General features: G+C 39.1%; 1 pseudogene; it reads right to left on the bottom strand.

The window, feature by feature from the left end:
* Window positions 1-10,407, bottom strand: part of LOC122807609 — a 40,066-nt pseudogene extending 29,659 nt beyond the window's left edge.
* Window positions 10,408-13,185: the final 2,778 nt, after the last annotated feature.

Below are 13,185 nucleotides of genomic sequence, written 5' to 3'. Positions count from 1 at the left end.
AAATGTTTAAAATTCAATCAAGGAGAGAGCGGGAGAAAGAGAGAAACTAAATGATAATACTGCGTTGCAATAGTTTATATGAAGGCTAGTCTTAGATAAACTGCAAGTTAAATGGAACGGAAATATAAAAGTCTGGCTAGAAAGATTATGCCATTTTTGTGGGAAAGAAGAAACATCTAACCATGTCTTTTCATATTGTGATAGAGTAAAGAATATTTGGAAATACGTATATGATAAGGGAATTCTGGGGAATATTAAATACAACCACAGATATGACTCTTTATTGCTATTATGAAAATAAGGTGAAGGAAGGAGTTAATGAGTTGATATGAAAACGTTCTTTATGGCAAAAGAAATATGGAGGGCTCAGGCAGATGTAGTGTTGGCTATTAAAAATGGATGTTGACTCAGATTCTTAAAAAACAGAATGTGGTCACAGAATAAAGAGTGGGCTGGTATGCAAAAGTAATTCTGTTTTTTTTTTTTTGAAAAAGGAATTGTGTAAATAGTATGATATGTAAATATTAGAATAATGATGTGTAAGTATTGCTAAGAGAATTTTATTAAAGCACTCATATTATTTTCCTGTGGTGGAGCCAGATGGCAGCTGCAGGGAAGGAAGCAACCTGGAAGAATAGGCGAAAAAGTGAACTACTGGAGTACGGAGTCAGAATGAGATGTTTTCTGACTACATAAGTGGAGAAGATGATGGCATTTTACCTAGTGTTAGTGCTGTTGATACAAAAATGTCTTTGGGGGAATTCAATAAAGCCTACATGGACTTATTTTCTGTGTAGGCATAGTGGCACACTGCTTACATGATAGAAAGCAGGTCTGTGATCCAGGAAACAGAGCTGAAGGGCATGAATGAACGCACCAACATGGAAATGTCCTTGAATGCAAATCACCTTATAAACAGGTGAATCACATTTTCTGTGTTGGTTTGAATGATGTGTGCTATATAGCCAGTGTGTTAAAGATGAAAAGTTCACAAAGATGACTATTTGTTACTTTGCACTTTCATCATTCTCCACCCCCCCCCCTTCTTCATCTCCCTCTTATTTCTTATCTTGTGGTGCTTTGTTTCCATTGACAATTTTCATGCTTCAACGTATAAATGATTTATGAATTTCTACTTGTAGTTTAGTGAATGTGTATTTAGGGTGTATGCTTTAAGTGTTAATAAGTTTTTAAAGATATAAGTGGCATTTTATTTAATGCTAAATATGTGTGTATGTTTTTAAGAATTAATGGACGAGTATGCCATGTGACCTTTTAGGTGTGGTATTTAAACTAATTTGTCTTGCTTCACTTTTGTCTGAAGAAGTTGAGTGGAATAAAACTTGATAAAAACGCTAACTTTTATACTTGAAAATCCAGTGTCTCCCTTTTTTGTTTGTTTTTTACTAGCCCTTAATGAAGTACTTGCAGATGGGATGCATCGTAGGTAGCCAATCACAAAGGCTGCACCTAGAGCAGAGCAGTATAAAGGTTGTAGAAACCCTACAATCTGATTTCACCCCCATACTCTGCACCAGTGGAGTAAAGACTTGGGGTTTTTAAATGATGAAATGCTAGGGGCTGCTGCAGGTCTGCTCTATATATATATATATATATATATATATATATATATATAAATATATATATATATATATATATGTATATATATATATATATATATATATATATATATACTAGATGCTGAGGTCAATGCTGCTGTTGCTGCTGCTGACCATAGGCCTAGACTGAGAAGGAGAAGAGTTTTCAGGCCCAGAGTAACCTTCCAGGAGCTACAAGAGCTGGAGATTGTAGAGTGCTACAGGGTGGACAGGGACATTCTACAAGAACTCACCGAGCTCTGCCGACCTCAACTCAGACCCAGAGCAAATAGAGGGGAACCCACCCCAATGGAAATAAAGGTATGTGTAGCTCTTAGGGTACGAGCTATGGGTACTTTTCAAAGCTCAACTGGGGATATGATGGGGGTCTCACAGGCATCAGCATCCAGAGTACTCCACCAGTTCCTAGATGCATTACTACATGTGCCAGTGAGCATATTTAATGTTCCCTCACTCCTGAGCTGATGGCCAGCAGTATGCAACACTTCTACCCTGAGGTACTAGGTGCCATAGACTGCACTCATGTACACATCAAGGCACCACCCAGTGAGGAGGGTAGAATCTACATCAACCACAATGGGTGCCACTCCATCAACTGCCAGATTGTGTGAAATGCCCAGGGCATAATCATGAATGTGTGTGCTGGCAGTACTGGCAGTTATAACAACTCCCATATTTGGCATGCATCATAGCTGTACCAGATGTTTGCTAAGGGGCACATCCCACATGGCCATTTACTGGGGAATGCTGGCTATGCACTGGAACCGTGGATAATGACACCCATCAGAAATGCACACACACCCACTGAAGAATGCCATAATGAGGCACACGCACAAACTAGAAACATCAAAGAGCTTGTGTTTGGACTGCTGAAGTCATGGTTCCAGTGCCTCGATATCTGGTAGAGCTCTGCAGTACTCTCCAGCTACATGTGTGCACATGTTCACAGTATGTGCCATGCTACATAATATGATCCTGTGAAAACAACTGCAGCAGGATCAGCAAATGGAAGGGATACACAGCCCCCACCAGTGCCTATGTCACCACAGCCACACCCACAGGGGGACTCAGAGGAGGAAAACCCTGAGGTTGTCCCTGTAGGCAGATGTAGAAATGCCCAGTATGCCCTGGCTTTGGCCAAGAGACAATGCATAGCACATGCACTGACAACCTAGGGTCCTAGGGACTGACACCTTACTCCAACTCACATATATATTAGTAAAAATGACACCAGCCAGTCCACACAATCTCTACCTCACCATGTATTGTCTGTGGACTGCATGCATACGACAGGGTCAGCCCCCAAACTACAGGTCTGTCAACTGCTGCATTCACAAGGTAAGTCACACAGCTAATCACCACTTGTAAGGGGTACTAGAATATGGAAGCCTATGTATGGACCTGCCACATGTATACAAGGGAATATAGTGGGCTACTGGGCTACTTGCAGAGATCTAACATCCACTTGGGACAACAGGTACTCTGTCCAATAGTATGTGCCCCATAATATTCACTAGGCCAAATGGCTGGAATCCCCACAACATTATTCAAGGGAGATTCTAAACAGTGGGGTCGTAGATCAGTCATACGACTGTTTGTGCCAGTAGAGCATGGGCTGGTCGTTCCCCATCCCCAGCTCATCAGTGTACCCATACAACTACTGTAGCAGTATATCTGCAAATATATAGCAGCAGACCACCCAATTCCATGACTGTGGTATAGAACCTGGCCACACGTTCTATATCTCACGTAAGGCAGGGGTGACAATGTATTTGTATATGCTGTTGATTGTGTGATTAATGATGTGTCTGTGTCTGGCAGCCTTTGTGGCTCAGTAGGCTAGGGACATTAGCATGGGTAATGGTGTTCATGGTTTGAATCTGGCAGTAGCCACATTGTTTGCATTTGAGATAGTCGTATGGCAGTAATCCTACAGACTGTCATAACTTCTCAGTCTGTTACTGCAAGAAAGCTGGACAAAGCCAGAGTGAATGGGGAGACAAAGGGCCAAACCCTCTGAGTAATCTAGAAGGTGGCTAGTATAACAACAAGTTGCAACAGGTCAAATTAGCTGCAGGATGTAAAGGCCATCACTTAAAATGTGTCAGTAGTTACAACAATTCAGTGACTGCATTTTATACTATATCACTGGAAAATCACAAATGTATGAGTAACAGAGCAAGCATATGGTGTGAAATGCTGGACATTCTGCAAAAACATGTACAGGGAGAGGTATGCATACTGTCACTCTGTGTGTGGTGTTACGTTATGTACCCCAGTCACATCATACCTCTCAACCTCTTAGAGCAAGCAATATGGCCAAAGCCGTAAATAAAAGTGACAAAGGCCCACAAAAAGGGACAAGTTTTAAATATTACTCTTACAAACATAGAAAGTTGATAGAATAATACATCTTGCATTAGCATGAATCCCCTGATATGTATGGAGTCTGAAACTCAAATTTCTGTCATTATTTCTTAACTTCAATCTACAATGCTTTGCCACCAGTTTGCCAGAAAACCACAAAGTTATATAAAATGGACCAAAAATCTGAGGCAAAAATAGGGGCATTCTGTGAAACTCTGTACAGGTGAGAGGTATGAGTCATATATTAAGGTCAGCAAACAGAAGGGGAATGCCTTGGACAATATAAGAGACGTAGGAAAAACTGCACATAAAAGAGATGTTGTCCAAGTAATCACCACCGCAGCTGCTATAATCCACAAAGGTCATTTATTAACACAGTTATTGAGTGCTTTCATCTCAATAAAGAGAGACTTCATCAGAAAAACAAAGAAGGCATAAAAAAGGTAGTTTAAATACTAACATCAATTGAAATTCCACCAATGAAATATTAAATGTAATTCAAAACCTTCACACATCAATTAATTAATTAAAAAACCTGGATAGGATCACCACAAAGCAGCTTCTTGCAGCATGCATTAAACAATGTAATGGTTCAATATATTTAACCAAACTTTTTTTAAAAAACACATATACCTTATAATCTGTTATATTTTATCTGCTTTTTCATGTAACATAGGAACAATAGAAATTGCATCATTCAAGCCTGGGGGGAACATTGCAGCTAACCTAAGCTGCCATTCTGTTTCTTTTTTCTTTAAAGTATTTTACCAGTCACCCCCCCCCACCATCAATTTAATAATTTCCACTATCCCAAATAAAAACTTATCAAAGTTGGAACAAGTCTGAGAATGTTTATACAGTACACTATTCTGCTTCCCATTTTTGATATCATTTATATGTTCATATATTCTACATCTTAAGGGACGTTCGGTCTTGCCTACATAAAAGTAAAAACATGTGGCAAACATTTAAATAGACCACTTTGCTAGTCTTACAATTACCCTTCTTAAAATAAACTCTGCTATGCATTCTGTTGTTTAGGGTAATGCATTTTTCCTTAAATATGAAGGGGCATTGACTGCAAGCTCCACAAGGCCTTGTACTAGCATCTATTGTACTAGAACTATCTATTCTATGTTCAAGGAGCTTCTTAAAGTTTGCTTCTGTACTATATACAAATTTTTGTTCTTTACCCCCCTTATAGACATCTTTATTTACTCTAAATATGTTCCAATTGGAACTCAAGGCATTCTTAATCTTTTTGGTAAGATGGTTATATTGTAAAACACATGCTTTCTCATATAAGACCTTGTTGGTTTCGGTCTTACATTCGGTATTAGATGGGGCCAAACCCACTCCCAACAGTGGTTTGTAAACAGTGCCCCATTTTTTATATATTTCATCTATTATTTCCATAACAAATTCTTTGGGGTATTCTCTCTCCGGGAACATACTGTAGTTCACTTTTTACATCATCATGATGTGATGCCATACATGCTACCCTGATAGCTTGTCCCTTCGCAATACTTCTTTTTTGAGTTATAGGGTGGTTACTTTGAAAATGTAAATAAGAATTGCAGAACATTTCCTTTCAAAAAATCCTTGATCTAAAACCACTATTGTCATGGAATATATACATATCTAGAAAACTGATACCTGAACCATCAAACTTATATGTAAATTTTAGAAATTCTGTTGTATTATTAAGATATTGTACAAATTGTTCAACTTCAGTACTAGGTCCATTCCACAAAATAAAAATATCATCCAGAAATCTGGCATACATTCTAATTCTATGCCAAAAGGGGCATTGGAATACATGGTTGGTCTCCCATCCCAACAGTACTAAATTTGCATACACGGGGGTGCAAGCTGCCCCCATCGCTACCCCCTTAATTTGCTGATAAAACTCACCCTCAAAATAAATATAATTATTTTCTAGGACTAGACTCATAATTTCACATATAAGTGTGATTTGGTCATGTGCAAGATCAGAAAAACAAAACAAGGCATCCTCAAATAAAGCCATCCCATCTACTCTAGGAATAACAGTAAATGAATCTTTCACATCTACTGTTAGATAAATCAAATCCTCCTTCCATAATTCATTCTTTAAATGACCCAAAATGTCCCATGTATCTTTCACTAGATGTTCAGTTTTCTCCGCCAGATGTTGTACCCAGAAATCCACATATACTGCTAGTGGATGTGTCTTAGATCCAATCCACTTGCTGCAACTATGGGCCTAAAAGGGGGGGGGGTTAATATTTTTATGGACCTTGGGTATACCAAACAATACAGGAATAATATTTTTTTTTATTGTACAAAAAATTATGGTCCTCCACATCTATTCTCTGATTTTTAAGATTTTCTTCTAAAAATGAATCAATACATGAATAGGCAATGTTTATCTGATTTTTTGAGACCCCTGCATATGTTGTGCCATCAAATAACATTTCCTGCATCACATTAGAATAATCCATCACCCTATACAGTACAATACCCCCACCTTTATCTGGGGTCATGGTGCGAACTGAGTCATCCTTCCTAAGGTCTATTAACAAAGTATATTCTCTTTTAGTAAGGTTCCAAGGTATTTTTGTATCACTTAAATGAATATAATAAATGTCTTCCATGGCTACTTTCTCATATGTATCCAATAAAGGATGTAGTGATGGATTAAATACACTTTTTCATTTGGGTGTACTTGCTCTACTTTCCGTATTTTCACTTAAGGGGTTAGTTGGTTCATTAGTTGAAAAAAATATACTGAGATTTAATTTTCTCATATATAATTTTAGGGCCACAAGATCTTCCACTAAATTGCCCCTCTTTTCAGGAATGAATTTGACCCCTTTTGATAGCAGACTGAAATATTCTTTTAAAATTACCCTATCTGAGTAATTGTAAATAGTAAAACCCTCAGACGTACACACAATGTTGGTGGGTTCATCTAATTCCTGTAGCTGTTCTTCTGTCTGTAACTATTGTTTTTCCCCCCCATCTTGGGGTAATAACTCCTGCCATATTCCTCACTCTCTGTGTACCTTTGAGCCAGTCTCTCTGAACGTCTCACCCGTGGAAAATCCTGTTGTTCATTACCGCCACCCTCATAGTCCACACTATCATTCGTAACCACTTCACTGTAACTTAATTTCTAATTCTCACTACTTCTATACGTATCAAGTATTCTCCCAACAGGATATACCTGTTTGTTATTATATTGTTTAATGTCCCTGTCTAATTTGCATTTATTTTTATGATATATGTTGTTACATTTCCTTTCCACCTTATCCAGAATTTTAAAATACAAACTGGTATATTGGGGAAGCATTACATTTTGTCTTATTTTACCATCCAGGGATTCAACTTCCTGGACTAACATAGTTTTTTGGTTTTCATAAAAAATAGTCTTTTTGACAAGATTTAAACCAACATCATCAAAAAATGCAACAGACTCTTCAGTACTTTTTGAATCATAGTTAATACCGAAAGGACATTTAAACATTCTTAAACCTTGTGGAAGTTTGTAAGTTGCATAGCACAGTTTATTTTAAAAAGGGTAATTGTAAGACTAGAAAAGTGGTCTATTTAAGTGTTTGTGCCACATGTTTTTACTTTTATGTAGGCAAGACCAAACGTCCCTTAAGATGTAGAATATATGAACATATAAATGATATAAAAAATGGGAAGCAGAATAGTGCATTGTATAAACATTCTCAGACTTGTTCCAACTTTGATAAGTTTTTAATTGGGATAGTGGAAATTATTAAATTGATGGCAGGGGTGAGACTGGAAAAATACTTTAAAGAAAAAAGAAACAGAATGGCAGCTTATGTTAGCTGCAATGTTCCCCCCAGGCTTGAATGATGCAATTTCTATTGTTCCTATGTTACATAAAAAAGCAGATAAAATATAACAGATTATAAGGTATATGTGTTTTTTAAAAAAAAGTTTGGTTAAATATATTGAACCGTTACATTGTTTAATACATGCTGCAAGAAGCTGCTTTGTGGTGATTCTATCCAGGTTTTTTTCAATTAATTAATTGATGTGTGAAGGTTTTGAATTACATTTAACATTTCATTGGTGGAATTTCAATTGATATTAGTATTTAAACTGACGTTTTATGCCTTCTTTGTTATTCTGATGAAGTCTCTCTTTATTGAGATGAAAGCGCTCAATAACTGTGTTAATAAAAGACCTTTGTGGATTATAGCAGCTATGGTGGTGATTACTTGGACTACATCTCTTTTAATATCAGAGAAGTGCTGTACTGTGCTAACAGGTACAGCAGCCAATGGCCCGCAACACGCATATTCCTGCACTGGAGTACAGGTAGCTCTGGCCTGGAGTCACTTTGTAAGTATTGACAGTCACACTGGGCATGTTCCTACACTTAGCTAACTTGATTCCAAGTCTGTTGCCTCTTCTGCCCAAAGACCGGCTATGTAGAAATATGTCTTTACATACAGAGAGCTATGTATAAATATCTGTCTCTCTCTATCCCCCTCACGCTTGCTTAGTGTATGTATCAGTATGTAGCATATATATATATATATATATATATATATATATATATATATATATATATATATATATATTAATAACAAGATATATATATATATATATATATATATATATATATATATATATATATATATATATGGGTCTATATTAAAAGACCGAATAGGTGTTTCAGCGAACATATAAAGTACAATGATATATGGACTCTCCACATAGTACAATGATACATGAACTCTCTACATATATCTACATAACACATTTACATAATATACACACACAACAACAGTTAAGGAGACATGCCTGTTATACACATCTATCTAGATATGTGTGGGGGTGTATGAATGTCCCCACATACCCTGGAATCCTGGGGTTATCTGCACTTACACATCATAACAGTTGTCCAATAGAAAAAGACCAAGGCCGCAACAATACATAATCCACTCACCCACAGACCCCTGTGCCTGCAAAATATCACCCTGTAGACAGATGCAGGTGAGCAGGTGGTGTAATGTACAATGGTTGTAATACATGTATTGGACAGGCCATACTGTCCCTGGCCACATGTCCGCCTATCAAACTGCAAACAGCCACATATGGCCATACTGGTAACTGCACACACGTAGCAGAGTTATCTTATTCCTAGGACACTAAATGCAATAACAGTACCAAGCAGTATCACTCTGCAGGTCATACATGCTGTCTAACACAGGCCACAAGTACTGTGGCTGCATCCACATACACAACAGTCATAACCTGTGGCACGTGAGATAATTACTGTGAGCTCTAGTTTGTAATAGTAATAGTAGATAGGTAGGGGTTGTAATCTCACATCATCCAATGTGTATGTGTGTGTGTGTGTGTGTGTGTGTGTGTGTGTGTGTGTGTGTGTGTGTGTGTGTGTGTGTGTGTGTGTGTGTGTGTGAATATATCCCCTTGCAGCATGACAGACACACCCATCTGACAATCAAATAGTTATACATTTTAAGGCCCTGTGACTAGCTGCTGGCCTTTACATTGGCCTCCTTTACAAGGCCTGCTAATGTCATCCACCTTAAGGGTGCTGGCTGACAGTTTAATATTAGATAAACTCTGTGATGCATGTGATACGACTGCAAGCTGTAGTGTGTAATAGTAGATAGGTAGGGGTTGTAATCTCACATCATCCAACTTTTTGTGTGTATGCATATAAATACATCCCTTTACACCACTATGGACATGCCCATATGGGCTATCTCCATGCAGTGGTATGCATTTTATGGGCATGGACTGGCTGCTGGCCTCTAAATTGCCCTCCTCTACAAGGTCTGCTGATGTCATCTACCTTAAAGCACTGGCTGACAGTCTAATATCAGATAAAATCTGTGGTGCATACGATAAGTACTGCAAGCTGCAGTGTGTAATAATAGATAGGTAGGGGTTCTAATCTCACATCAGCCAACTCTGTGTGTGTCTGGTTTTATATATATATATATATATATATATATATATATATATATATATATATATATCCCCTTACAGCTCTATGGACATGGCCATATGGGCTATCTTCATGCAACGGTTATGCATTTTATGAGCATGTGAATAGCTGCTTGCTTCTAAATTTCCCTTCTCCACATAAGCATAACTGATGTCCATCACCTTCTAGATTTGTATGTTCAGAAAACCTTCTACATTTGTAAATTCAGAAAACCCATGTGACACATATTGAGGGTAGCAGACCTTGTCACAAAGTATGAATGCATGATTATGCTGACTGCCTCCATTGTCCCTGATACACTGTTATACACATGTGCACCTAGGGAGCCATGCATGTATACTGCCTTACCTTGCTGACATCATGTTTCTGCTGTGCCACCATGCCATCCTGTGCTACTGTACTGCCATGATGTGTCATTTGTTTAACCCCTCAGACACCTGGAATGGACACATACACAGGTCCATGACACACCTGTCATTCTGTAACACTACCACCAGTCTAACATCATGCAACAAAGATACACAAAGTTTGATGTGTAGTCATGACACATGCCAGCAAACAATGCTTATATAGGTCCACAACAAGTGCCATGGCAAAACAATATTGCACTACACAAGTACATGTAAAGTAATATAGTCACCCTGTGCGTCAGACACATTTGTGCATTTCCCTGCATTGATGGCATGGATGGCAGGGATGTGACACAGGTATCATCACATGCACAAGGTGTGGTGTAGGGATGTTAGAAGCCTAGGCTGTGCCAAACAGGTGCCAGCATGTGTGTGAGTCAGGAAAGGGTGCGGGTTTGATTGGCCATGGAGAGGTGTTGTGCGTGTCTGTTGGCGATCTGCATGTGACAGTAGTGTTTGAGTCTGTACATGCACACAGTTAAGCCCAGTGCTAGCCCTACATGTGTATATGTTGGACAGCTGTGGACCATACATGGTAGAGGGGGACAGTTCACCATCTCCAGCCATGAACAAGTGAACTGGTACTACCAGGAGTAGTACAATTACCACCATACCCAAGGTCAGATACAGTGCTAGTATTTATTTATTTTATTTTTATTTTACATTTGATAACCAAGAAAATCCAGCTGGTCCAGGTCCATTTTCAGTGGAGGCCCAGGGAGAAAAGCTCCACAATTAAGAAGACATTTATACAATTAGAGATATACATACAAGCCAGACAGTAGTGCATAATGTATTTACAAGTAGAGTAATTCTTTACTTTGTTAACTATAGTTAAACTTGCAGTGCAGGACTAAGATACAGTTTTGAAAAATATTTACAAGGGTTCAGTGAAAGAGTTTAGACAGATATATTCAGAGTTTGGTTTCCAGTAGTTACCAGGTTTTGCAGGACAAAAGTTACAGTTTGAGATAGTTTCACAAAGGTAGTAAAAACTGATTACAGATTTAGTGTAAGTATGTATAGAAGGGATCAGAAAGAACAATATGATATATGATAAGAGTCAGTATTTCAATGTGCATAGATATAGTGTGATGTTTTGACTGGAGTAGATTGCTAAAAGATAGAAGAAAGGTATAGGGATTGTCATGTGATACATAGGCAAATCCAAGTTGTCCTGAGATGAGATTTGAGGGATTTTTTGAAGTTTGTATTTGTTGTTGTGGAGGTTATATTGGTGGGGAGATTGTTCCATTTTTTGGCTATGATGTGGGAATTAAGGGCTTTTCCTGCATTGCTGTTAGCAGTAGTAACACTGAGGAGGAGTTTATTGGAAGTGCGTAGAGGGCGACTGGAAGAAGGGGAGGTTATTAGGTGACTGAGGGCTGGAGTTTTGTCGGGGTGGTTTCTGATGTTAAAGACGTAGGTGAGTTGTTGGTAACATACTAAGTTAGGAAATTCAAGTAATTGAATTTCTTTTAGTACTTGGCAGTGATGAGTTCTAAAGGGGGAATTGTTGGCAAATTTAGCTATTTTGTTGTAGCATGCTTCCAACTTATCCATATCTGATTTTTTAGTGTGGGTTAGGATAGGTGCTGCATAAGTAAGTGTCGATAGGAGGTGTGCTTGAGCTAGAGTGATATGTGCTTTTTCTGTGAGATAGTTTTTGTGCCTGTATAGGGTTCCCAGCATTGTCCATACCATCCGCTAGTACCTGATAGTAACTGCAAACTGCTGGGGCTGTGTCCCCCACAGGACAGCCCAAGACCATGTACCCATGACCTGCCACATTGTTGTGTGGACAGCACACTTCCTTCTGTAGTGCTGTAGGTACTGCCACTATAAGATTGTGACAGCATGTCCACATGGACTCCTAGGAGATGGTGTTGCTGACCTTTGTCCAAGTGTTCAACGCCGAACTCCAACCATATGTTCCAGCACAGACATTGTGCAGTCAAAGGCAGACACTGTTTCAGTCCATCATCTATCCACAACAGCAGGGAACTGATCCAGGGTGTCCCCAATTTAGAGGAGGCATCCATAACCCTAAGCATCCAATGCAGAGGAGGCATCCATAACCCTAAGCATCCATCTGGTGTTGTGTTGAGAACTTGCCTGTGCCTCCATGATGGGCCAAAACATGCAGTGGATGGACAGCAATCCTCCTGCAAGAACTCCTGTCAATCCACCTGTGTAGGACCTTGCCAGCTCTCTGGCTATGGCCAGTGTCCACACACACTGATGCCATAGTTGTCACACTGCCCTGTTCAATGTCACCACCCTCTGACTGTCCAATTTCTGTGGGTTCTGGGGACTGGGTATGTGTGGGCATACTGACTGTGTGTGGTGACAATGGGGTCAGAAGAAGGATGTCAACCTCTGGGACAGATTCAGCCACTGACACCCCTGCCTGTGCCTCACTATGGCCACCATCATCAGCAACATCCGATGAGACAATAACATCAGGTTGTGAGGGGGCAATCTCCTGTGAACACCTACGAGAAACAAAACAGCAGAACATTACTACCTGTACTGTTATGTATGGTAATCTACACAGACTCCTACAGATGAGGATTCACAACTGCATTACAAGTCCCACATCTACACATCTCTGCTCCTATGCACAACAGACAAACTCACAACATACACAGACAAGTCAGGCCCGTTATAACGTACACTTCAGCTACATCCAGTTAATGTTGCCAGTACAGTACACCGGTAAGGTATGCAATATGACAGTGCATGTGATTGAACTAAACATAAAACCCAGTACACCTGTATTGAG

The sequence above is a fragment of the Protopterus annectens genome, chromosome 7.part1 (genome assembly GCF_019279795.1).
Source record: "Protopterus annectens isolate FY-2018-M chromosome 7.part1, PAN1.0, whole genome shotgun sequence".
Taxonomy (NCBI): domain Eukaryota; kingdom Metazoa; phylum Chordata; order Ceratodontiformes; family Protopteridae; genus Protopterus; species Protopterus annectens.
This window is presented reverse-complemented; position numbering and strand designations above follow the sequence as displayed.